The sequence below is a fragment of the Salmo trutta genome, chromosome 34 (genome assembly GCF_901001165.1).
Source record: "Salmo trutta chromosome 34, fSalTru1.1, whole genome shotgun sequence".
Taxonomy (NCBI): Eukaryota; Metazoa; Chordata; class Actinopteri; order Salmoniformes; family Salmonidae; genus Salmo; species Salmo trutta.
This window is the reverse complement of record NC_042990.1, coordinates 20,221,527-20,249,442: the sequence shown is the minus strand read 5'-3', so window position 1 is coordinate 20,249,442 and position 27,916 is coordinate 20,221,527. Positions and strand designations below refer to the sequence as shown.

The 27,916-nt window shown below is 43.3% G+C and overlaps 2 pseudogenes; one reads left to right on the top strand and one right to left on the bottom strand.

The window, feature by feature from the left end:
- The window catches only part of LOC115173761 (receptor-type tyrosine-protein phosphatase U-like), a 271,130-nt pseudogene that overhangs the window by 53,289 nt on the left and 189,925 nt on the right, over positions 1-27,916 (top strand).
- Positions 13,836-14,952, bottom strand: LOC115173111 (intelectin-like; annotated as a pseudogene).

Sequence of the window (27,916 nt, the reverse complement as noted above, 5' to 3'; positions counted from 1 at the left end):
AAGCAGGAAGCATCAGTGACTTGGTCTATAAAAAAGTGGTCAGATAAAGTAGATACTAAACTACAGGACTGTTTTGCTAGCACAGACTGGAATATGTTCCAGGATTTTTCTGATGGCATTGAGGAGTACACCACATCAGTCACTGGCTTCATCAATAAGTGCATTGAGGACGTCGTCCCCACCATGACTGTACGTACATACCCCAACCAGAAGCCATGGATTACAGGCAACATTCGCACTGAGCTAAAGGGTAGAGCTGCCGCATTCAAGGAGCGGGACTCTAACCCGGACGCTTATAAGAAATCCCGTTGTGCACTCAGACGAACCATCAGACAGGCAAGCACCAAAACAGGACTAAGATTGAATCGTACTACACCGGCTCTGATGCTCGTCGAATGTGGCAGGGCTTGCAATCTATTACAGACTACAAAGGGAAGCACAGCCGAGAGCTGCCCAGTGACACAAGCCTACCAGACGAGCTAAATAACTTCTATGCTCGGTTCGAAGCAAGTAACACTGAAACATGCATGATAACATCAGCTGTTCTGGACGACTGTATGATCACGCTCTCCGCAGCCAATGTGAGTAAAACCTTTAAACAGGTCAACATTAACAAGGCCGCAGGGCCAGACGGATTACCAGGACGTGTACTCCGAGCACGTTTTCTTACATTTTCAACCTCTCCCTGTCTGAGTCTGTAATACCAACATGTTTCAAGCAGACCACCATCGTCCCTGTGTCCAAGAACACTAAGGTAACCTGCCTAAATGACTACCGACCCATAGCACTCACGTCTGTATCCTGTTAGAAGTTCACCTAGGGGTCATGATTGGGGCTGTACCAAATGATTGATGTATTAGAATAATTGATTATGTTTATGTTGTATTAATAGAAGGGGAGGGGTTATAAGACCCCCCCTCTTTACTTTTATAGGGTCCTAGACTACAGATTAACAATATATATATTATGAGGTTTTAATATTGTTCCACAGTTGTTTTCTAGTTCTCTCTCTCTCTCTCTCTCTCTCTCTCTCTCTCTCTCTCTCTCTCTCTCTCTCTCTCTCTCTGTCTCTCTGTCTCTCTGTGTCTCTCTGTCTCTCTGTCTCTCTGTCTCTCTGTCTCTGTGTCTCTCTGTCTCTCTGTCTCTGTGTCTCTCTGTCTCTCTGTCTCTGTGTCTCTGTGTCTCTCTGTCTCTCTGTCTCTCGCTCTCTGTCTCTGTCTGTCTCTCTCTCTCTGTCTCTCTGTCTCTCTGTCTCTCTGTGTCTCTCTGTGTCTCTCTGTCTCTCTGTCTCTGTCTCTGTGTCTCTCTGTCTCTCTGTCTCTGTGTCTCTGTGTCTCTGTGTCTCTGTGTCTCTGTGTCTGTCTGTCTCTGTGTCTCTCTGTCTCTGTCTCTGTCTCTGTCTCTCTGTCTCTGTGTCTCTCTGTCTCTGTCTCTGTGTCTCTCTGTCTCTGTCTCTCTCTCTGTCTGTCTCTCTCTGTCTGTCTCTCTCTCTCTCTCTCTCTCTCTCTCTCTCTCTGTCTCTCTCTCTGTCTCTGTCTCTCTCTCTCTCTCTCATAAAGAGACCCCTCTGAGAAATGTGTGACAGACAGAACTCTGCAGGGGAGTGTAGGAGATAAGACTACTCAGACATTCCACTATAAATCAACTTGGACATTTACTGCTAAGCTTTTAGATAACACCCTAAAAGCCTTGTTTATATAGCTTGGTAGGCATGGTTTTGGTCTCAGGAATAAAAGGTAATGACGTAGGCAGTGACATCACTAAAGGCTGGACTTCGGTTTAATGAAAGCAACTTGGGACCTTTTCTTTTTTACAGAACTTACTCGGAAACATGCGTGCTATGTTCCTGATTGTCAACTTCTGTCTGCAATTGCATTAATAAAGGTTTTTGAATGATTTAATTAAAGATATTGTCATAATGATAATTTCACCAATGATTGACAATGAACAAGGAAACAAACCCAAACAATCTCAGAAACCCTATACCCACTCTAATTTGCATACCGCACCAACAGATGATGCAATCTCTATTGCACTCCACACTGCCCTTTCACACCTGGACAAAAAGAACACTTATGTGAGAATGCTATTCATTGACTACAGCTCAGCATTAAATACCATAGTGCCCTCAAAGGTCATTACTAAGCTGAGGACCCTGGGATTAAACACCTCCCTCTGCAACTGGATCCTGGATTTCCTGACGGGCCGCCCCCAGGTGGTAAGGGTAGGTAACAACATATTTGCCACGCTGATCCTCAACACGGGGACGCCTCAGGGGTGCGTGCTCAGTCCCCTCCTGTACTCCCTGTTCGCTCATGACTGCATGGCCGGGCACGACTCCAACACTATCATTAAGTTTGCTGATGACACAACAGTGGTAGGCCTGATCACTGACAACAACGAGACAGCCTATAGGGATGAGGTCAGAGACCTGACCATGTGGTGCAAGGACAACAACCTCTCCCTCAACGTGATCAAGACAAAGGAGATGATTGTGGACAGGTAAAGGAGGACCGAGCACGCCCCCATTCTCATCGACGGGGCTGTAGTGGATCAGGTTGAGAGCTTCCTTTGTTCCTTTGCATCCACACCACCAACAAACTAACATGGTCCAAGCACACCAGAGTTGTGAAGAGGGCATGACAAAACCTATTCCCCCTCAGGAGACTGAAAAGACTGGTCATGGGTCCTCAGATCCTCAAAAGGTTTTACAGCTGCACCATCGAGGGCATCTTGATGGGTTACATCACTGCATGGTATGGCAACTGCTCAGCCTCCGACCGTAAGGCATAACAGAGCATAGTGCGTAGGGCCCAGTACATCTCCGTGGCCAAGCTTCCTGCCATCCACGACCTCTATACCAGGCGTTGTCAGAGGAAGGCCCTAAAAATTGTCAAAGACTCCAGCCATCCTAGTCAGAGACCATAGACTGTTCTCTCTTCTACCGCATGGCAAGCGGTACCGGCTTCTACCCCCAAGCCATAAGACTCCTGAACAGCTAATCAAATGGCTACCCAGACTGTTTGCAACACCCCCACGCTGCTGCTACTCTCTGTTCATTATCTATGCATAGCCACTTTAATAACTCTACCTACATGTACATAATTACCTCGACACCTGTGCCCCCTGCACATTGACACATTGACTCTGTACCGGTACCCCCTGTATATAGCTCCGCTATTGTTATTTACTGCTGCTCTTTCATTATTTGTTACTCTTATCTCTTTCTTTTTGAGGGATTTTCTTAAAACTGCATTGTTGGTAAAGGGCTTGTAAGTAAGCATTTCACTGTAAGGTCTACACCTGTTGTATTCGGCGCATGTGACAAATAAAATTTGATTTGATCTTAAACAATAAGTTAAGTTATGTCCCACAGGAGCTGCTGCGTGTATGCTGGAATGCCTTCTCTTCTGTGTGTATTTATAGAGGCAGGATCCTTTCAGTTCTTGTCCACACCAAACTGTATTCTCGCTCTCTCCCCAGCGTGTCTGAATTATCTCCTTCATAATCAGTCAGAAAGACAACATGGCTGTCAACACATTTCCCTTACCTCATTTCCATTAATACTTATAAGGGTCTCGGTACATAGCGGCTCTCTTGCAGTAGTGTGCATCTGTGTGTGTGTGACCAGATTTTTCAGGATCAGTAGCTCATTAATGTTGTGTTTGTCCTCATCGATCCAGACCGCTGCTGCTGGAGCAACTCTGCTGCTGCCCTCTGAGTCCCTCTGGACTACTTCTGCTGACCACTGCTACTGCCCAGTCTCTAGTTTCCTCTCAACCACACAGGCCAGGGGTATGGAGTGATGGAGGGGAGGAGTGATGGAGGAGACGAAGGGAATGAGGGAAGGATGCATGGAAGGGAGGAAGGATCGAGGAGAAGGAGTGAATTAGGGATGGATGGATGGAGGGAAGAAGGCAATGAGGGACAGATTAAACAATTCTTGGGCTAGTTTCAGAGTTCAGCTTGCCTGAGAGAACTCAAGACGAGTACCAAGCTATAGAGGAGAGCAGACAGACACAGAAACACATAGACACACAGACAGAAAGACCGACAGACAGACCCCCCTACCACACCCCTCTTAGCCTGGCTGACCTGTCACTGATGTCACCACACTGCTGCTGCTGGTCAGACTGACACTCTGACAGGGGAAAACATGTCAAACAAACACTCACTAATAGCCCCTGTCCCTGTCTCTAACAGCGCTCCTCTCCTTCCCTCTCCCTCCGTGTCTTTCACAGCTGTCCTCTCCCTCCCTGTCTCTCACAGCTCTCCTCTCCCCTCCCTCCCTCCCTCCCTCCCTCCCTCCCTCCCTCCCTCCCTCCCTCCCTCCCTCTCACAGCTTTCCTCTCCCTCCCTCCTCTCACAGCTCTCCTCTCCCTCCGTGTCTCTCACAGCTCTCCTCTCCCTCCCTGTCTCTCACAGCTCTCCTCTCCCTCCCTGTCTCTCACAGCTCTCCTCTCCCTCCCTGTCTCTCACAGCTCTCCTCTCCCTCCCTGTCTCTCACAGCTCTCCTCTCCCTCCATGTCTCTCACAGCTCTCCTCTCCCTCCCTGTCTCTGTCTGTACCTGTCTTGCCGTTACAGCCTCAGTGCTGACTGAGAGGGAAAAACCATCCCTCAACAACAATTAACTGTCTGAGTCATACTAGTATCAATGTAAAGTCCTCATCCTGAAGAAGTGTGCGCATGCGCGCGTCTGAACTGTTTTCAGTATTGAAATCCTGCCTGTCGTTTTAATGTGCCTGTTATCATTCAGACCTGAGGGAGGAGACATTAAAACCAAACGTTCTTGTTGTAGCGTCCTGTGCATGACTCTAATGCTGCCCCCCTCCCTTCGCATTCACACACACACACACACACACACACACCTCGCAGGCTTGACAGCAGAGTAACCCTGTTTTTATTTACATGGTTTGGGCCGAGGGGTGGTTACGAGGATGTCCCCCGGCCCTGATCATTCCACACGCGTGACTGGCATTCATGTGCTTGGCAGCTAAACAGGAGGGGAGATGTAGGTGAGTGTGTGTGTGTGTGTGTGTGTGTGTGTGTGTGTGTGTGTGTGTGTGTGTGTGTGTGTGTGTGTGTGTGTGTGTGTGTGTGTGTGTGTGTGTGTGTGTGTGTGTGTGTGTGTGCGTGTGTGCGTGTGTGTGTGTGCATGTGTGTGTGTAAGAGTCACGTTCCCTCCGTTCTCAATCAGGGCTGGATGATCTAGGATTACTGGTGCTGCCTCCTTTCATCCTCTCATGGGGGCTGGTGTGTTTGTCTGAAAGACAACGCTAATCACAGCTATAGATAGGACCAACTATACATGACTAGGCATAGGCATGAGGCTGTACAGAGGGAGGGAGGGAGGGAGGGAGGGAGGGAGGGAGGGAGGGAGGGAGGTCAGAGCTGTAGATGGGACCCATTGAGGACTGAATGTAAAGCCTGTAGATCCTAGAGGAGATGGGACGCATGACCATGCTTAATAACCTCTTAGATGTAATGGCAACATTTTGATATCTGCCTAAATAGACATACCCAAAAGTAACTGCTATTCATGTGTAACGACATGATTCTGACATGCCAAAACTTGGTATATTTGGAAAGGGGACATCTGGGATTACATAGTTCAGAATACACAAGATCAAGCACACACAAAATACGTTTTTGTTTTTTTATTTTGAAAGTAATCTTTAATTGACAAGCTAGAAGTGAATTATTGATGCCCAGAGCTGGAAACACATCAGATGGCTTCCACAACACGTGAACAATATCAGAAAAAAATGGGATTGATGGTCCTAACATCTAGAAATGGGCAGATGTTTTAGTAAGTGGTGTCAGGTGTGGTCACAGGACATTTCCAAGTGTCCCTAAACCTCTCCAAAGTGGCATATGTCTGTAAATTAGATAATTCTGGTGTTATTACATATAGGCAATCCCTAAAATGTTATTTTTTCAGTATAAAAACACAATTTCTACCATATCAACCTCACTCAAACATTGTGGTGATGTTATGGGGTGTCCAGTGTCCTTTCACCCTCACCAAAGTGTCAGAATGTGGTAATGGCACTGTTTTTGCACACTGGATGTGCCTAAAAGTTATTGTTCACTATAAAAACAAATTCTCTCCAAAATAAGTGTTTTTAAAACCTCTCCAAAGTGCCTGAGCGTTTAGCCTAGGCATATCCAATGTATTGGTCCCACATACAAATGAACTGTTTTTAAAAACAATATAAAAGCAACAGATCTACATTTTTAAAAAATCTAGAAAACTTATCAAACACAAACTTGGTTACACACATGTTTTTCACAAAAAAAGGTGCACAAATTTAAATAAGCTGCACTATTTACAAATGGCATTCGTGTTCGTTTTACATTTCAAGTGTAGATGATTGGATTTCACTTTCACCATAGCTTGTGTATGTCGTGATAGTCTTTGAAGCAGTCAATCTCTCTGACCAGGAAACGAAAAGCAAACTGGCATTTCAGACAGAAGATCTGGCGTTTCACCCCCCCCCCTTTGTGTTTTGTGTAATGCTTGCAGTTCTTCCTTTTCTCTTTTGGCATGTGTGTTGGATAGTGGCGCTCACCTTGAGTGAGGGGCCTTGTGATGGTTGTGAGGTTGCTTTGGCCCACCAATTCAGCCATTTCCAACACCAGCTGCTCTCGGAAGGCCAACTGGGAGAGAGTAGTTTGACCTTTTGCTTTGGCCATCTGCTTGTGGAGAATGAAAGCATTTACTGTAGCAATGTCCACAAAGTGGTTCAAAAAAGTCTTATACCACTTCCTGGTCGTGTGGAGGACCTGGTAGTAGCCTATCAGAGCGTTAGAAAGGTCGACACCCCCCATGCTGGCATTGTAGTCCTTCACAGAAACAGGGACATTCTTCCTCACCCATGCCCCATTGGCATTTTTCACCCTCCTTGAGACATGGTCGTTATTGAATGCCTTGTGCTGTGTGGTGAGTGGTTACTTCCAACGTATGGTCCCCGTCTCCTCTGTCTTTGTCACGTCTTGGGGAAACCTATTCTGTTAAGACAAATTGTGCCACAGGCCACTATTTTCTTTTCAAGAGGTCTATGAAAAGCATGGGACTGGTATAAAAATTGTCCACAAAGAGCTTGTACCCACTGCCAAGTAAGGGGAAGTCCATCAGCTGAATGACAGTCATAACTAAGGCCCTTACCAGTGGGTGTGATCGCCTTGCCTTCATAGATGAAATAGTTCCACATGTTGGCAGAGGCTGAATTGGCTAGCACAAAGAGCTTGTAGCCCCATTTCGTTGGCTTATTTTTCATACATTGCTTCAAGCCAATTCGAGCCTTTGAGACAACCATGCGCTCATCTATAGATAGATTTTAAGCAGGCTGGAAGTAAGTTTTGCATGTCTCCACCATGTCATGATAAAGGGGCTTAACTATTACAAGACGAGCAAACCCTGCAGTCCCCTTCTTCTGGTCATTCTCCTGATCCTTTTGTGGGTCAAATCAAATCAAAGTTTATTTGTCACGTGCGCCGAATACAACATGTGTAGTAGACCTTACAGTGAAATGCTTTCTTACAAGCCCTTCACCAACAGTGCAGTTGAAGTAAAAAATAGGTATTAAGTAAACAATAGATAAGTAAAGAAAGAAGAAAAAAAAAGAAAAAAATAACAGTAGCGAGGCTATATACAGGTGGTACCGATACAGAGTCAGTGTGCGGGTGCACCAGTTTGTCGGGCTATTTGAGGTAATATGCACATGTAGGATTAGTTAAAGTGACTGTGCATAGATCATAAACAGAGAGTAGCAGCAGCGTAAAAGAGGGGTGGCGGAACACAATGCATAGTCTGGGTAGCCATTTGATTAGCTGTTCAGGAGTCTTATGGCTTGGGGGTAAAGGCTGTTGAGAAGCCTTTTGTTCCTAGACTTGGTGCTCCGGTACCGCTTCCCATGCTGTAGCAGAGAGAACAGTCTATGACTGGGGTGGCTGGAGTCTTTGACAGTTTTTAGGGCCTTCCTCTGACACTGCCTGGTATAGGAGGTCCTGGATGGCAGGCAGCTTAGCCCCAGTGATGTACTGGGCTGTACGCACTACCCTCTGTAGTGCCTTGCGGTCGGAGGCTGAACAGTTGCCGTACCAGGCACGATGCACTCGATGTTGCAGCTGTAAAACCTTTTGGGGATCTGAGGACCCATGCCAAATCTTTTTAGTTTCCTGAGGGAGAATAGGCTTTGTCGTGCCCTCTTCACGACAGTCTTGGTGTGTTTGGACCATTCTAGTTTGTTGGTGATGTGGGCACCAAGGAACTTAAAGCTCTCAACCTGCTCCATTACAGCCCCATCGATGAGAATGGGGGCATGCTCGGTCTTTCTTTTCCTGTAGTCCACAATCATCTCTTTTGTCTTGATTACGTTGAGGGAGAGGCTGTTATTCTGGCACCACCCGGCCAGGTCTCTGACCTCCTTCTTATAGGCTGTCTCATCGTTGTCAGTGATCAGGCCTACCACTGTTGTGTCATCTGCAAACTTGATGGTGTTGGAGTCGCACCTGGCCATGCAGTCATGGGTGAACAGGGATTATAGGAGGGGACTGAGCATGCACCCCTGAGGGGCTCCAGTGTTGAGGATCAACGTGGCGGATGTGTTGTTACCCTTACCACCGGGGGGTGGCCCGTCAGGAAGTCCAGGATCCAGTTGCAGAAGGAGGTGTTTAGTCCCAGGGTCCTTAGCTTAGTGATGAGCTTTGAGGGCACTATGGTGTTGAACGCTGAGCTGTAGTCAATTAATAGCATTCTCACGTAGGTGTTCCTTTTGTCCAGGTGGGAAATGGTGGTGTGGAGTGCAATAGAGATTGTATCATCTGTGAATATGTTTGAGCGGGTCTAGGGTTTCTGGGATTATGGTGTTAATGTGAGCCATGACCAGCCTTTCAAAGCACTTCATGGCTACGGACGTGAGTGCTACGGGTCTGTAGTCATTTAGGCAGGTTTCCTTAGTGTTCTTGGGTTCAGGGACTATGGTGGTCTGCTTGAAACATGTCCCTGATTGAGTCTGTAATACCAACATGTTGAAAATGTCAGTGAAGACACCTGCCAGTTGGTCAGCACATGCCCGGAGCACCCGTCCTGGTAATCCATCTGGCCCAGCGGCCTTGTGAATATTGACCTGTTAAAGGTTTTACTCACGTCAGCTATGGAGAACGTGGTCACAGTCGTCCAGAACAGTTTATGCTCTTGTGCATGCCTCAGTGTTGCTTGCCTCGAAGCGAGCATAGAAGGGATTTAGCTCGTCTGGTAGTCTCGTGTCATTGGGCAGCTCCCAACGTTGCTTCCCTTTGTAGTCTGTAATAATTTGCAGGCCCCGCCACATCCGACGAGCGTCGGAGCCAATGTACTACGATTCAATCTTAGTCCTGTAATGGCGCTTTGCCTGTTTGATTGTTCGTCTAAGGGCGTAGCAAGATTTCTTATAAGCCTCCAGGTTAGAGTCCCGCTCCTTGAAAGCGGCAGCTCTACCCTTTAGCTCAGTGAGGATGTTGCCTGTAATCCATGGTTTCTCGTTGGGGTATGTACGTACAATCAATGTGGGGATGACGTTATCGATGTACTTATTGATATAGCCAGGGACTGTAGTGGTGTATTCCTCAATGCCATCGGAGGAATCCCAAAACATATTCCAGTCTGTGCTAGCAAAACAGTCCTGTAGCTTAGCATCTGCGTCATCTGACCACTTTCTTTATTGACCGAGTCACTGGTGCTTCCTGCTTTAGATGGAATTATGGTCAGATTTGCCAAATGGGGTGGGGGTGGGAGAACTTTGTATGCATCTCTGTGTGTGGTGTAAAGTTGGTCTAGAGTTTTTTTTCCCTCTGGTTGCATATCTAACATGCTGATAGAAATTAAGTAAGACTGATATCAGTTTTCCTGCATTAAAGTCCCCGGCCACTAGGAGTGCCGCCTCTGGGTGGGCATTTCCTGTTTGCTTATTTCCTTAAACAGCTGACTGAGTGTGGTCTTAGTGCCAGCATCTGTCTGTTGTGGTAAATAAACAGCCACGAAAAACATAGATGAAAACTCTCTTGGCAAATAGTGTAGTCTACAGCTTATCATGAATTACTATACTTCAAGCAAAATCTAGATGCTTACTTAGATTTCATGCATCAGCTGTTTACAAATATACACAGACAGCCGGGGATATTGGCCTTGTCGGGTGTCTGAAGTACATCCGGTGCGTACTGCTTGTTGAAGAAAAAATCTTTGTCTAATCCGAGGTGAGTGATCGCTGCCCTGATATCCAGAAGCTCTTTTTTGCCGTAAGATACGGTTGCAGAAACATTATGTACAAAATAAGTTACAAATAACGCGAAAAACCCCCACATAATAGCACAATTGGTTGGGCGCCCGTAAAATGGCTGCCATTTCTTCCGGCGCCATCTACGTTGTCACTCATGAAGAGTACGGTTGATGGCCAAGAATCGGTTTTCACTCACGATGGAGGTCGGGAACTCAAAACGATAGAGTGGGGACTTGCTCCAGTTGTCAACTATGTAAATCACCAAGGAAATGCAGCTGAGCATGTCCCCCATGGTAACAGGTTTCTGAGACATCTTCCTTCTGAGATATCTTCCTTCCACCCTGCTCTTTCTTGTCCCCATATTACTAATTTATGTTCCCAGTACAGAGGTGGTAAAGTAGAGCTGAAACAGCTGTAAGGTGGTGTATGTTTCATCACTAACCAACTGTGGGCTTTCAGGTCGTTTGCGTTTATACCTAAATTGTTCTGTCTCCTCATCATCTTCATGGACCGTATGTCACCTGTCCTCAGTTTCATCTCCCTCTGTTGTGCTGCTTCCACTGCATCTTCCTCTGCCTCTTCTCTATTGAGGCCTAGATCTCCTCCCTGGCCCTGCACCTCCGCTTGATGGGGAGGGGTGACTCACATACCGTTCTCATACCAGACTGAATTAAATAACAAAAAACATCTAATAGGGTCCCCAAATATCAAGATTTTACATTTAAGAGATTTTAAACAGAGATTGATCAGGAGATCTAGGTTCTGTATGTCCAGCAAATATATTTGATATTATCTGCAGAGCTTTGGTACCAGCTGAGAGCTGTAATACAAATATATAAATAAGTCTGTTGTTGAAAAATGACTAGTCCATAAAAAAAACGTTTTTTCCTTTTATTTAGAGAAAAGATATTATGCAACACACAGCAGTCATTATTCCATTTAAATGTGGCAAATCATCATTTTTTCTGTTCCAAATAAAGTAATTGTCTCCTTTGTGTGCAGCGTGCTATGGAACGGTGACAATAGGGGATTAGGGTTTCTAATTATCTTCCCAAATCCACTTTAGCCAGGCTAGTGAGTCTGCCCTGTGGCTGAGCTGGGGTTTATAGCTAGTGAGTCTGGTGAGTCTGGCTTGGGGCTCAGCTAGGTTTTTAATCTCTCTCATGCCACTGAGCTGCTTCTGGATGGGAAGGGCAAAGAGAAAAAGAGAGAAAGGGAGAGAGAAAGAGAGAATAAGAGAGAAAGAGGAAAAGAGAGAACGGGAACATGACCCTACCTGCTTTCTCCTTTGCTGGACTGACAGGTGGAAACCTGATGTACCAGGGTCATAATGTCTCTCCCCTGACACCAATGCTATCGGATCTGTTGACCTACAGGTTAAGCTATAGGTTGAGGACAGAGACTTTAGAAACACTTTTCCTGCCAGCCAGGTAGAATACATCATATCGTCCAGGTGGTTTATGGTAACATATTGAGAATACTCATTGAATAATTCATATTACGTTATGCCCCTCTGCACCAATGATATGTGACCTCTGACCCTCTGTGGGTTCTGTGTATCTCTCAGACCTGCTCCCCCAAAGCAATAGGGCTGGGTTCTGTTAGAATGACCTTCAAGTCCCTGCTGTATGCCTCTATGACTATGCAGATGTCAGGGTTGCAGTTTTGTGACAAATGTTGTGAAAAGGGCTGTTTAAGTACAATGTGTTGAACTGATTGAACAGAGAGCCTGATTTCCTTGGTTAGCACACTCACTGCTCTGTCCGGCTGACGTGACCGCAAAGACTCCGTCACCACCAGATGTTGCTGAAATCAACTTGTTCACCTCCTTGCCCATCAATACGCCGCCTGGCAATGAATTATTCACATCCTATTCAGGACAGACGGGGAGGCGGGAGGGGACAGACGCACGGACAAACGCGTCACGCTGTCAAAGTGTTAGTCAGGCTTGAGGATGAATCATCTCTTCATGCCTTCCCCCCCTCCTCACCCCTTCTTCTCCACCCTCCTCACCCCTTCTTCTCCCCCCTCCTCACCCCTTCTTCTCCCCCTCCTCACCCCTTCTTCTCCCCCTCCTCACCCCTTCTTCTCCCCCTCCTCACTCCTTCTTCTCCCCCTCCCCACCCCTTCTTCTCCCCCTCCTCACCCCTTCTCCCCCTCCTCACTCCTTCTTCTCCCCCTCGTCACCTCTTCTCACCCTTCTCACCCCTTCTTCTCCCCTCTCCTCACCCCTTCTTCTCCCCCTCCTCACTCCTTCTTCTCCCCCTCCTCACCCCTTCTTCTCTCCTTCTTCTCACCCCTTCTTCTCCCCCCTCCTCACCCCTTCTTCTCTCCCTCTCCTCACCCCTTCTTCTCCCCCTCCTCACTCCTTCTTCTCCCCCTCCTCACCCCTTCTTCTCTCCTTCTTCTCACCCCTTCTTTTCCCCCTCGTCACCCCTTCTTCTCCCCTCTCCTCACTCTTTCTTCTCGACCCTCCTTCCACCTCCTGACCACTGACAGTAGTGGCCAGATGGAACGTTTAGCGACTAGCTAATTAGCCCTCAAGCTGTGACACTCCCTCACTGTCTCAGGCCGGACAGGTTGTGTTTTTCTTCCCTCTCCACAGACCTCACTATCAGTTAGCTTCAGATTGGGCCAAGGTGCATAACTTTGTGTCCTATATAGAGTTTGTATCCATGACCATGACATACCTCTGCTAATCATGTTGAGAGAGTGAGCTGTGTGTGTGTACGGCTGTGTGTGACTGTGATCCTAACACAAGGTGAAGTGTGTTAGCCAGAACACCCTAGTTATGTGTCTTTTCCTCTGATAGTGGTGGTAGCATCGCTGGCTCTCAACCTCCAGGAAAGCCTCAACCAGGGAAACAGACCCAGAAATAATGATGCTGTATGGCCATGGACATGCTGAGGCCGGGCTGGCATCTTTTCTTCCCTTCATCATTGTGTCACATGCTGCTTCTCAGCCATGTGTGTGTGTGACCCAGAGGAGCACTATTAGTTGGATACGATCATGCCCAGTGTCTTTATTCAAGTGACAAACATGTTTTAATCTGACAGACAGCAGCATATAATATATATCTACATTTCAAAACATCACATGGCCAGTCATGTCAATACACTGAGGCATTACTACAGCACAGCACGTCTCCTCTCTCTCTCTCTCTCTCTCTCTCTCTCTCTCTCTCTCTCTCTGAATCTCTTTCCTCTCTCTTGCCTTCTTTTCTCGCCTTTTCTCTCTCCTCTCTTTCTCTCTCGCTCTCTTCTCAGAATATGTCCTCTCCATCTCTCTCTAGATAGAGACATTTGGAAGAGTAAGTTCAGCTTAACCCCCCCCTCTCCCCAACACACCCACTAAAAAAGAAGTACAGTAGGAAGAATTTCCAGCGCCCGTCACCCCAACACAACAGGTGTCACAAAGTGGTTGACAGTAACCTTACCATAATTCAGTTATTAAGAGCCTCACATGACATAATAATACTTGTCACTATCAGCTATAAGCATTTAATGATTGTTTGACACGCAAATATTTTCATGATGGATGGAATGGTTATTGCTTCATGATGTTTTTTTATAGTAATGGATTAATAGAGAGAAATATAAAATGTATTACCAAAATTACTTTTAAATGTACGTTTCATTTAAAACTGTACGAATTGTTTTACCCAAAAATCTATCAATCAATCTATGAAACATTCAAAGAAAAGTAAATGCACTGTGAATTAGCGATAGAAGAGTAACACAGCTGACTCCAGCATCTGTTTTGATGCACTCCAACCTATATGGGTCCCATAGCCATTCCAGGCAAAGGAGGTGAAATCCCCACACTGAAGAGGATTACCCTCAGTGAAAAACCCACCACCACCAATACAGTAGGTTTCAGAATTCCCGTCTTTGGGTTTGACCCCAGAGCAGATGGCTGTTGCCGCCCGTTCATGGTTTATGGCTCTGAAACTGATGAAGCCTCCCTCAGTCTCCCCTCTAGTGTTAGGGCCGTAGAACATTTTGGTGGACTCTTTGTCCCCGAGGTCATACACTATTGGAATGGAGGGTCCATTGTCGGACAGGTGTTTTCCAACGTTGTATTCGACCGGGTAGCGGTGGAAGAGGTAGTACAGGTTTCCTCCGTACAGATGGAGGAAGCGCCTCTCAGTGTGATAGCGCATGATCGCAACCAGGTTCCAGTGGCTGACCGGAGTGTTGTTGGGAACGTGCCACACTGACATGTCTTCTGCTACGATGTCATAGTAGCCAGGATTCTTGAAGTCATCGTCTGTGGCTGCCTCAACTGTTCCAAAAGTCTTCCTGTTGGCCCAGTTGCCAACCCTTTTGACCAGTTGGTGTTGTTGCCCTGCTGGCTGGTCCAACTGTGTACTTCCCCGTAGATGTTGTCCTCGTGCACGCTTGCCACCAGAGTCCAGCCGCCGCCCGCTGTGGTCATGTCACAGAAGGTCTGGTACACCACCCCAGTAGCTGTGGTCAGGGAGTACAGACCATTGTCAGATTGACCATGTACGTCCCGAACTTCCTTGCAGCTTCTAGCAATGAACTGAGCCCTATTTCTTATCTCATCAACTTTGCCAACGTTTGGAGCGCTTGTCGGTCCAATCTTCTTTACAGAATCAAGTGGTGAAGTGCTTGACGTCTGAAACGCCATCAGTAGAGGGATCGTCAGCAGAAAAGCCTGGTACATCATGTCTGTTGTAGTGAGGTTTCAGTGAGGATCTGTTGAACGTTTGCTTCCTTGAGGTATTTATCAGTCCTTGGCAATGCTCCAATATCAATGTTTGATGAAGCACATGTGTTTTTAAATATGACACACTTGGCAAATGTGGTCATGTGCACTGATGTCAAAAGGATCTTTGCAGACCTTGTGTACAAAGATGAAGAAACACAGTAATGTGATCATTTAGGTGAACCTGATAAGGACAGCCCATATTAAACCAGCATGTAGGCAGGAGTAGGCCTGGAATATACAGCCTGTTTATGGTTTCAGAATTATCTTAGCGACAGAACTCAGGCCATCTTGATAGATGGGGTTAAATCAGAATTTCTTGAAATTCAAAAAGGTGTTCCTCAGGGTTCGATTTTGGGTCCATTATTGTTCACTTTGTATATTAATGACATAGGAAACACTGTTAATTCTTGTAGCATTCATCTCTATGCAGATGCCACAGTTTGTATTCCTGTGCCACCTCAGTGCAGCAGACCATTCGTGAACTTCAGCATGACTTTGATTCAATTCAGAAATCACTTAGAGATCTTAAATTAGTGTACGAATACAAGTAAAACCATGCTGTTCTCTAGGTCACGAAATGTTGACCCTGAGGACCTGCATATTTGCGCTATAAATGGTGCCCAAATTGAGCTTGTTTCTCAATATAAGTACCTGGGTGTCTGGATTGATGACAAGTTATCCTTCGTAACGCATATAGATAATCTGACTAAGAAGCTAAGATCCAAGATTGTTTTTATATATCGAAATAATTCATGCCTTAGTATTAAAATAGGAGAAAGATTGCTCAAGCAACGATTCTCCCTGTATTGGATTTTGGTGATATTGTTTACATGCATACGACTACCTCTGTTTTAAAACCCTTGGACGCAGTCTACCATTCCGCAATACGTTTTATCACAGGGGACAATTTTAGGACTCATCATTATAGTCTATATAAAAATGTGGGATGGACCTCTCTGTCTGTAAGAAGAGAGCTGCATTCTCTTTTATTTATTTACAAAGCAATCTTACAGAAACTGCCTCTATATGTAACATCATTAATTAAGATAAGAATAATAAGTTACCAAACCCGTTCACAGGAATGGAAAACACTAGAGATCCCTTCAGTCTCCACAGATATAGGAACATACGCTTTTTGTTTTTTGCCTCTAATTTGTTGAACAATGTGCAGAGTTCACTGCAGATACTCAGGCAGTTTACATTATTGATTGAGGACCTCTATGTAGTTGAATGGGATTGCTGTTATTAAATGTTTATTTTTGTTATTTTTGTGCTGAATTATATTGTTTTATACACGTGTATGTTTTTGTAATGTGTACAGGGATCTCTTGTAAAAGAGATGTTTAATCTCAATGTGACTCCCTGTTTAGATAAAGGTTAAATAAAAATAAATACACATTTGTTTAACCTTCCTACATGGGTATGTCAGCTAAAGAAATATTTTAGTGACAATTTATTTTAAGGTATACATGTTTGCAGATGTATTACAATGCAGATATAAGCACCTTTTTGTACAAGCGTTTCGCTACACCCGCAATAACATCTGCTAAATATGTGTATGCACCAATACAATTGTATTTTATTACAATTTGTAGTTAATAAAAGTATATAAAAGTAGCTAATAAGGTCTTTATTGTGTCTTATTATTCATACATTAGGCCTTTATTAAAGGTGCAAAATGCAGAAATCGTTCTGCCATTTCCTGGTTGCTAAAATTCTAATGTTTTGCCTAATTTCAGTTTATGTGACAAAACAAGCAGTCATTGAATCATTGTACCATCTAAACCACTGTGAAATATATTTTCCATAACCAAAAATATTGTATTTTCAGCTGTTTCAAGCTGGTGTACAAAACCGGAAGTAAAAGCAAAACTTTAGAACGGGGAAAACAAAACTTTATAACGGAAAGCATAGAAATAGCACACAGAACAGACCGCTTCTTAGAGTTGCTTTCAGTGAGAATGACAGATCTATAACTCACATATCTACAGTATATGAATTTGGTTGGGTCACCCGAAGAATTACCTATTGTAGCTTTAAGTATTTTACATTTTTCAATCATTATAATTCATGTTTTACTGGCCAATCCTTAATAAATTCATTGTTAGTCATAATAGAGACATATTATTATTTATTCAAGAGCAAGTTACACAAGAAACAGGCTCTTAGTAAGCTGTCTCAATGTGGGACTAATAAGGACATAGTATTTGAAAATGTGTTCGCTATTCTAAAGTGTAACAATATTTTTACTACAGAAATATTGTCCAGAAATGACCTCATTGGACAGAAAGGGGCACACCTCCCCACACCCATTAGCAAAAGCATGTAATGTTTGCCTGAAACTAAAGATTAGTGCAGTTTAATGAAATAAGACAGGTCCAAGAGGCTTCTAAACAGGCTATTTGAATTTGGCTATTTGAAGAATCTCAAATCTCAAATATATTTTGATTTGTTTAGCACTTTTTGGGTTACTACATGATTCCATATGTGTTATTTCACAGTTTTGATATATTCACTATTATTCTAAATGTAGAAAATAGTAAAAATAAAGAAAAACCCTTGAATGAGTAGGTGTTCAAAAGTTCTAAAACTTTTGACATGTAGTGTACGTGACCATGAATTACTTATTGGGAATCATATTTTGTCAGGAAATTTGAGAAAAGTTTACTTGAGGTGTCGTGTTGATACGGTGTCATCTTTTCTCAACCCCTGTACAAACATATTACATATATAACAGATATGCAAACTCTCCCTCGCTGAACCATAGGCTAAACACATACATAAAGTAATCCAATGGAAACTCTCCCTCGCTGAACCATAGGCTAAACGCATACATAAAGTAATCCAATGGAAACTCTCCCTCGCTGAACCATAGGCTAAACACATACATAAAGTAATCCAATGGAAACTCTCCCTCGCTGAACCATAGGCTAAACACATACATAAAGTAATCCAATGGAAACTCTCCCTCGCTGAACCATAGGCTAAACACATACATAAAGTAATCCAATGGAAACTCTCTTTAACTGAACCATAAGCTAAACAAATACAAATGACTTAAGGCTTAATGTATGGCTAATAAAATATAATACATGGCTTATTAGCTACTTGTATACACACGTATTAACTACAAAAGCGTGACTAATATCTGCACCTTACAATAAAGTCTTAACATGATTCGATGTCAATTTATTTTATGGTTCACATATTAGCCACTAATTTCTAGTTTATAAGTGTTTATTCAAGTAGTTATTATAAATAGTTTGTTTCTGGCCAATCCTTAATAACCTTATTGTTAGTTATTATAAAGACATTTTAGTATTTAATAAAGAGCAAATTACACAAAAAACAGACTCTTCGTAGCTGTCTCAATATGGGACTAATAAGGACATAGTACCTGCAAATGTGTTTCCTATTTTTAAGTGTAGCCATATTTTTATTACAGAAATATTGTCCAGAAATGACCTCATTGGACAGAAAGGGAAACACTTCCTCACACCTATGAGCAAAAGCATGTAATGTTTGCCTGAAACAAAAGATTTGTGTAGTTTAATGAAATAAGATATTGGTTTATATTATATCATATACGCCATACAAGCCAACATTCAAGTAAAAATGTTATGTAAAGAATTAGCAACTAAACATCCTTAGTGTATCTTTAAATCACAATGACCCCTTTAAGGACACACGTGACCATAAAGAACTTATTGCGAATCATATTTTGTCATATTAATGTTGTCACATTGATGTTCCCAGGAAATGAGAGAAAAGTTTACTTAAGGTCTCGTGTCGATACAGTGTCGGCTATTCTCAACACCTCCACAAATACATATAACATATATAACACATATGCAAACTCTCCCTCACTGAACCATAGACTTAACAAATACATAGACTAATCAAATGCATACTCTCCCTCACTGAACCATAGGCTAAACAAACACAAAGGATTTTGTTAGCGTCACTGTCCAAATACATACACTTGCACCAAGTACTAATACATAGTAGACATTCTTATTGAAAGATACACTATGGAAGTTTATTATCTCACGAAACTACACAAATTCTTTGTTTCAGGAACATTAGAAGATTCTGCTCATGTATGGGGAGAAATGCCCTTTCTATTCAATGTGATGATTTCTGGACAATATTTCTCCAAGTAAGAATAAGGTAACACTTTAATATAGGGAAGACATCTTAAGGTACTATGCTTTTATTAGTTCTACATTAAGTAGTCAATCACCACCTTCCGTAGACACCTGAAACCCCACCTCTTTAAGGAATACCTGGGATAGGATATAGTAATCCTTCTACCCCCCCCCCCCCCCAAAAAAAAGATATGGATGTACTATTGTAAAGTGGTTGTTCCACTGGATATCATAAGGTGAATGCACCAATTTGTAAGTCGCTCTGGATAAGAGCGTCTGCTAAATGACGTAAATGTAAATGTAAATACAGCTTACTAAGAGTCTGTTTCTTGTGTAACTTGCTCTAAGTAGTAGTATGTCTTTATTAGGACTAGGTTATTAAAGATTGGCCAGTAACACATGACTAATAATGTTTTAACAAGAAAACACTTAAGACCTGATGTATGTATAATAAAACATAATAAAAGGCTTATTAGCTACTTGTATACACACTTAGAAACTACAAATTAGTGGCTAATATGTGCACTTCAGTCTTAACTATCTTTTTAACGGCAACTACCTGGTTAGAGTGCCCTGTTGTTTTAGGTTGGTATATATCATACATGTTAAGCCATCTGCAGATAGATATGTAGAAACTAGACACTATAGCTCAGTCTTTCCCCTAATTGATTTTTCAGGCAGGGAGCAAAGACTCCCTCATCCCTGTGGCAACACAATTGTGAATGGAAACCAATAGAAGCCAAAGTCTTTGAAGCAGGAGATTACATATATTAGTTCTGTGCTTTTCTCCATGTTTTGTGTTTATTGGAGTGAAGCTGAAAAGTTAGTTACACCGCTTCTAAAAACAAATTATTGCCCTACCTCCCAACAATCCACATTGCCAGAGAACTACAAAATAAAAGTAGAACAGAGAGTGATTGACCTGTTAAACTACTCAAAGTATGGCTGAATAAACTGCCTGTACTCCAAAATGTTAAATTAATAATTTTCCACCTCCACCCTTCAGCTTCACCACACACAGGCACAGGACATCGATAAATTGAGCAGGTGGCTGATGGCAGCCAAGTACACAGCACTCATGCACGCACACACACACACACACACACACACATACACACACACGCACGCACTCACATTCACACTCACACACACACACACAAACACACCCCTCCAAGAACTGTATAGGACAGGCATAGGTCACATTGGTCAAGTGCTGACATGGATTAATTGAGGGCTTGTGATGCTGTGCTCTGTGTGTTTCTCTGTGTGAGCGGGGAGACATGAGGAGGACAAGGGGACAGCAGGGTGACAGGGTGATGGGTGACGGGGGGGGGGGGGGGGGGGGGACAGGTCCCCTAGGGATCTCCTCTCGCTCTCCTTTCCCTCAAATAACTTCTCTGAACCCTTGTTCACGTCGCTGATGGTTTCCGGTGAATATTTCATGAACCGTTGGGATTTTAAAAAGAAAAGAAGCCACTGCCGTCTCGCTGCTGTTTTGCCTGTGACACCCTAACGGCCTGAAGTGTGTGATAGGGAATAAGTATTATGTGTACACACTAGGGTTGGGAGGTATCCAGATATTCATATCGTCATACCATCCTTCTCTCACCCTGGGATTTACGGTATTACTGGTTTAGTACCCAAAGGGGTCCCCAAAAAAACGCAAAAAAGCTCATTGGGCACCCCAATGGTGGAACAAGCTCCCTCACGACGCCAGGACAGCGGAGTCAATCACCACCTTCCGGAGACACCTGAAACCCCACCTCTTTAAGGAATACCTGGGATAGGATAAAGTAATCCTTCTAACCCCCCCCCCTTAAAAGATTTAGATGCACTATTGTAAAGTGGTTGTTCCACTGGATATCATAAGGTGAATGCACCAATTTGTAAGTCGCTCTGGATAAGAGCGTCTGCTAAATGACTTAAATGTAAATGTAAATGTATTTAGAATTCATGGCACACTTAACCAGCATGGCTACCACAGCATACGGCAGTGATACGCCATCCCATCTGGTTTGTTCTTAGTGGGGCTATTTGACCAAGAGGGAGAGTGATGGAGTGCTGCATCAGATGACCTGGCCTCCACAATCACACGACCTCAACCCAATTGAGATGGTTTGGGATGAGTTGGACCGCAGAGTGAAGGAAAAGCAGCCAAAAAGTGCTCAGCATATATGGGAACTCCTTCAAGACTGTTGGAAAAGCATTCCTCATGAAGCTGGTTGAGAGAATGCCAAGAGTGTGCAAAGCTGTCATCAAGGAAAAGGGTGGCTACTTTGCAGAATCTCCAATATGAAATATGTTTTGATTTGTTTAACGCTTTTGGTTACTACATGATTCCATGTGTGTTATTTCATAGTGTTCATGTCTTCACTATTATTATTTTTGACTGGTGCAGCATATATTTTTTATTGTTCAAATGCTTCTCCTGTGAAGTATTGACATGCGACCTACGCCTAGCTTTTTGAAATGGTTCACATATGATGCCCTGTCACTTTATTAATTCAGCCACTTAATTAAATAGCAAGTTAAACTTAGGGGTCGTGTTAACTCAGAATTCTGAATTTTTCACTCATATTTTGCTGCGCTTTGTAAACTCAGATCTAACATGCTTCTTATTGTAATTTCTGCTCGGCATCAGACTCGTTATGGACTTCCGTTGCACTTCTAAACTCAGATGGGAATTTACAAACGGGCATTCTATCAGCTGACGGTGCTCTGTCTGATTTGTAGCTACTTTAATTGATGTAGCCAGACTATTTTTCTCAGTTAAAATGCAAGATTATCTTTAAGCAAAACATTAGGAAATGTCGCTGGCTACATTCTTTCAATGATAGGCCTAAACATTAGAAATATGATGGCCATGCATAGTTTTTTTCATTGTAAACTCATTTAAGTGTGTGGCTGCCAACCTAATAGCATTGTACTTCTGTTGTCATCTGATGAAAATGAAGCTATTTTCTGCTGAATGTGTTGCACTAATGTATCTTCTGTGAAGGAAAACTATAGTTGCACGTCCCTGATCACTCTATTGAAGCAAAAAAACACTGTTGACTTTAAATATAAAATGCGACCCCTGTCAGTACACAGCTGGACTCACCTACCCCCGCTTTCTCCTGTTGTGCTCTCACAAACAAACACTTGACTGGCTCAGCTGTTCTGGGGAACTACGTAAGCTTCATAATGTAAAATAATGTGACAGGTGAAATGAGGAACGCAATCTGCTTCATCTCCCAACGCATTGCCTCCACCCCAATAGACATTTAGTTATTCATCACTGCTACAGTTATGACGTATTTAGTTCTATTTCAATTTCTATTACTTTTTTTTCTTGTTACCATTTTCTTTATTTTATTTTATTTAGTCCTCTGCATGTTGAAGATTTTCACTGTACCCTGCAGTCACACCTGCAACACTCTATATGTGACTATTAAGCACTCCTAAATCTGAATCTCTGAAGTTGAATGCAGGTATTTACTTAAAAAATAGCTACACATATACAAATGTATTGAAAACTTCAAAGAGATAGTTTCAATGGAATTGACAGTATTGAAAAACCATCCTGATGCTATTTCCAAATATCCCAGTATAAGGTATATACAGTATACCACCCAAGCCTAGCACACACACACACACACACACACACACACACACACACACACACACACACACACACACACACACACACACACACACACACAGACACACACACACTTACTTGTTTTTCTATCCTCGTGGGGACCTAAAATTAATTTCCATTCAAAATCCAATGTTCCCTTAACCTAACCCTAACCCTAGTGTTTTCCATTAGCGCCGGCTTTTGGCTAATAATTTTTCCACTTCATGTTAACTAGGCTGCTTTTCATTTAAACGTTTCAGATCGCTAGTCCTTCGAGCCCTCTCCCGCTACAATTAACAATATTCATCTTCTAGTGATAGGATAGGCACCTGTCAGTCACAAAGAGAGCAATGACAGGGAAGCACAGCAGAGAGGGAGAAGGGAAGAGAGGTTTCACTCTTGCCCAACGCATTTCTATGGGCTTATTTCGTACCTAAGCTTTTTTTATAAAATGTTTTATTTTACCTTTATTTAACTAGGCAAGTCAGTTAAGATCAAATTCTTATTTTCAATGATGGCCCAGGAACAGTGGGTTAACTGCCTGGTTCAGGGTAAGAACGACAGATCTTTACCTTGTCAGCTCGGGGATTCAATCTTTCAACCTTTCGGTACTAGTCCAACGCTCTAGCCACTAGGCTACCTGCCGCTTGTCGCCTACCTTCCCACCTTTCGGACAACAACTCCCATTGTTAGGGCGGAGACATGAGCATCTTGTCATTATATACAGATTGCTTGTTGTAGACACATTTCTTTACATGGAGAAGGAAAGAGTCGGAAGTTTACATACATCTTAGCCAAATACATTTAAACTCAGTTTTTCACAATTCCTGATATTTAATCCTATTCAAAATTCCCTGTTTTAGGTCAGATAGGATCACCACTTTATTTTAAGAATGTGAAATGTCAGATTAATAGTAGAGAGAATGACTTATTTCAGCTTTCATTTCTTTCATCACATTCCCAGTGGGTCAGAAGTTTACATACACTCAATTAGTATTTGGTAGCATTGCCTTTAAATTGTTTAACTTTGGTCAAACGTTTCGGGTAGCGTTCATCAAGCTTCCCACAATAAGTTGGGTGGAATTTTGGCCCATTCCTCCTGACAGAGCTGGTGTAACTGAGTCAGGTTTGTAGGCCTCCTTGCTCGCACACGCTTTTTCAGTTCTGCCCACAAATTTTCTATAGGATTGAGGTCAGGGTTTTGTGATGGCCACTCCAATACCTTGACTATGTTGTCCTTAAGCCATTTTGCCACAACTTTGGAAGTATGCTTGGGGTCATTGCCAATTTGGAAGACCCATTTGCGACCAAGCTTTAACTTCTTGACTGATGTCTTGAGATGTTGCTGCAATATATCCATGTAATTTTCCTGCCTCATGATAACATCTATTTTGTGAAGTGCACCAGTCCCTCCTGCAGCAAAGCAACCCCACAACATGATGCTGCCACCCCCATGCTTCACGGTTGGGATGGTGTTCTTCGGCATGTAAGCCTCCCCCTTTTTCCTCCAAAGATAACGATGGTCATTATGGCCAAACAGTTCTATTTTTGTTTCATCAGACCAGAGGACATTTCTCCAAAAAGTACGAACTTTGTCACCATGTGCAGTTGCAAGCCATAGTCTGGCTTTTTATGGTGGTTTTGGAGCAGTGGCTTCTTCTTTGCTTAGCAGCCTTTCAGGTTATGTCGATATAAGACTAATTTTACTGTGGATATAGATACTTTTGTACCTGTTTCCTCTAGCATCTTCACAAGGTCCTTTGCTGTTGTTCTGGGATTGATTTGCACTTTTCGCACCAAAGTACGTTCATCTCTAGGAGACAGAATGCGTCTCCTTCCTGAGCGGAATGATGGCTGCGTGGTCCATTGGTGTTTATACTTGCGCACTATTGTTTGTACAGATGAATATGGTACCTTCAGGCGTTTGGAAATTGCTCACAAGGATGAACCAGACTTGTGGAGGTCTACAATTCTTTTTCTGAGGTCTTGTCTGATTCATTTGGATTTATATTGACTCAAATGATGTCAATTAGCCTATCGGAAGCTTCTAAAGCCATGACATAGTTTTCTGGAATGTTCAAAGCTGTTTAAAGACACAGTCAACTTAGTGTATGTAAACTTCTGACCCACTGGAATTGTGATACAGTGAATTATAAGTGAAATAATCTGTCTGTAAACAATTGTTGGAAAAATTACTTGCACAAAGTAGATGTCCTAACTGACTTGCCCAAACTATAGTTTGTTAACAAGACATTTGTGGAGTGGTTGAAAAATGAGTTTTAATGACTCCAACCTAAGTGTATGTAAACTTCCGACTTCAACTGTAATGGTAACAATGAGTCTAAATCCAATAGCCTAATTATTAACAAAAAAAAATAAAAATCATGATAATGTGGGCTATTTACTTAATTGTTCTTTTTTAATAAAAAACATATTTTGAAGAACTTCATTGCCTCAATTCTTGCAGTAAAACTGTAAATAAGACTTCAAACTCAAGAGAGGACAGGTTAATAATTTTTGTCAGTTAAGAACAAATTCTTATTTTCAATGACGGCCTAAGAACAGCGGGTTAACTGCCTTGTTCAGGTGCAGAATGACAGATTTTTACCTTGTCAGCTCTGGGATTCGATCTTGCAACCTTTCGGTTACTAGTCCAATGCTGTAACCACTAGGCTACCTGCCGCCCGTTAATGTTCTCATTCCTAGAAAATAGTCCTGATCATATAGGTCTATACCTAGACAATTTCCAAAACAACTAACAATACACTGAATTCATATATTTTCAGTAATTTAAATTGTAAAGTCATGTCTTTCTACACAATACCACAACTTATGTTTCCAGTCTGGGAGGTAAACCCAATAAAGTATTCCATCCTTTCGCTGTGTATTTCAGATGGAATCAAGGCATTAGAATGTACCATAGGCCACCAAAATGGAGCTCACTTAGCCAAAAATTGGAACCGCCTGGCTTGTTTTTCTTATTGGCTGGCTACTTCATGTACGCTACATGACCAAATGTATGTGGACACCTGCTCGTTGAACATCTCATTCCAAAATCATGGGCATTAATATGGAGTTGGTGCCCCCTTTGCTGCAAAAACAGCCTCAACTCTTATGGGAACTCTTTCTACTAGATGTTGGAACATTGCTGTGGGGACTTGCTTCCATTCAGCCACAAGAGCATTAGTGACGTCGGGCACTGATGTTGTACGATTAGGCCTGGCTCGCAGTTGGCATTCCAAATCATCCAACTGGTGTGAGGTCAGGGCTCTGTTTAGACCAGTCAAGTTCTTCCACAACGATCTCGACAAACCATTTCTGTATGGACCTTGCTTTGTGTATTGGGGAATTGTCATGCTGAAACAGGTAAGGTCCTTCCCCAAACTGTTGCCACAAAGTTGGAAGTACAGAATCGTCTAGAATGTTGTTGTATGCTGTAGCGTGGAGATTTCCCTTCACTGGAACTAAGGGGCCTAGCCAGAACCATGAAAAACAGCCCCAGACCATTATTCCTCCTCCACCAAACTTTATAGTTGACACTATGCATTCAGGCAGGTAGCGTATCTTGGCGTCCGCCAAAACCAGATTCGTCCTTTGGACTGCCAAATGGTGAAGAATGATTCATCACTCCAGAGAACACATTTCCACTGCTTCAGAGTCCAATGGCGGCGAGCTTTACACCACTCCAGCCAACGCTTGCTATTGCGCATGGTGATCTTAGGCATGTGTGCGGCTGCTCGACCATAGGAACCAATTCTTGAATCTCCCGGCGAACAGTCTTATGCTGACATTACTTCCAAAGGCAGTTTGGAACTCTAGTCGTGTGTGTTGCAACTGAGGACAGACGATTTTTACGTGCTACACACTTCAGCACTCAGCAGTCCCGTTCTGTGAGTTTGTATGGCCTACAACTTCGCGGCTGAGCCGTTGTTCCTCCTAGACGTTTCCACTTCACAAGAACAGCACTTACAGTTGACCGGAGCGGCTCTAAAAGGGCAGAAATTTGACGAACTCACTTGTTGGGAAGGTGGCATCCTATGACGGTGCCACGTTGGAAGTTACTGAGCTCTTCAATATGGGCTATTGTACTGTCACTGTTTGTCTATGGAGATTGCATGGCTGTGTGCTCAATTTTATACACCTGTCAACAACAGTGTGGCTGAAATAGCCAAATCAACTAATTTGAAGGGGTGTCCACATACTTTTGTATATAGTGAACTTGTGGAAAACACTGTAAGCCTAACTCTAACCCTAGTTCTAAACCTAACCCCTATGCTTAAAATAGCCTTTGTCCTCGTCGGGAAGTGGGAAATTTGTCAACGAGGGAGAATTTTCCTTGTTTTACTGTCCTTATGGGGACTATCTCCGATGTCAGGTCCCCACGAGGACAGAAGACCCACGTATACACACACACACACACACACACACACACACACACACACACACACACACACACACACACACACACACACACACACACACACACACACACACACACACACACACACTGATGTGGAATGAGCTTCACTTCCATCAGCTAGATCAGGACACAGCAATCTATCCGGCAGATTGAGGCTGTCAAGAATACAGGGGACAATCAACTGTTTGTGCTTGCATGTGGGTTTGTGCGTGCTTGTGTGTGTGCTTGGGTGCAAGCTTGTGTGTGTGTGTATGTTTTTGTGTTTGTTTTTGTGTTTTTGTTGTTGTCTGTGTGTGACTGCTGCAGCCAATCAAGTGTCATATTAGTCTGCTGGGCCACTGGTAGTTTCTGATGAAAAAACAACTGAACTGTGGCAGGGCCTGCATTTGAATACAGGGAAGATGGGTACCCTGAGGACAGGGAGACTGTATGAAACTGCTATGGAAATGTAGGTGGTCTTCTTTGTGATGTTTTAGCCAGCAGGGTAAATGTAGACGGTCTTCTTTGTGATGTTTTAGCCAGCAGGGTAAATGTAGACGGTCTTCTTTGTGATGTTTTAGCCAGCAGGGTAAATGTAGACGGTCTTCTTTGTGATGTTTTAGCCAGCAGGGTAAATGTAGACGGTCTTCTTTGTGATGTTTTAGCCAGCAGAGTAGATGTAGACGGTCTTCTTTGTGATGTTTTAGCCAGCAGAGTAAATGTAGACGGTCTTCTTTGTGATGTTTTAGCCAGCAG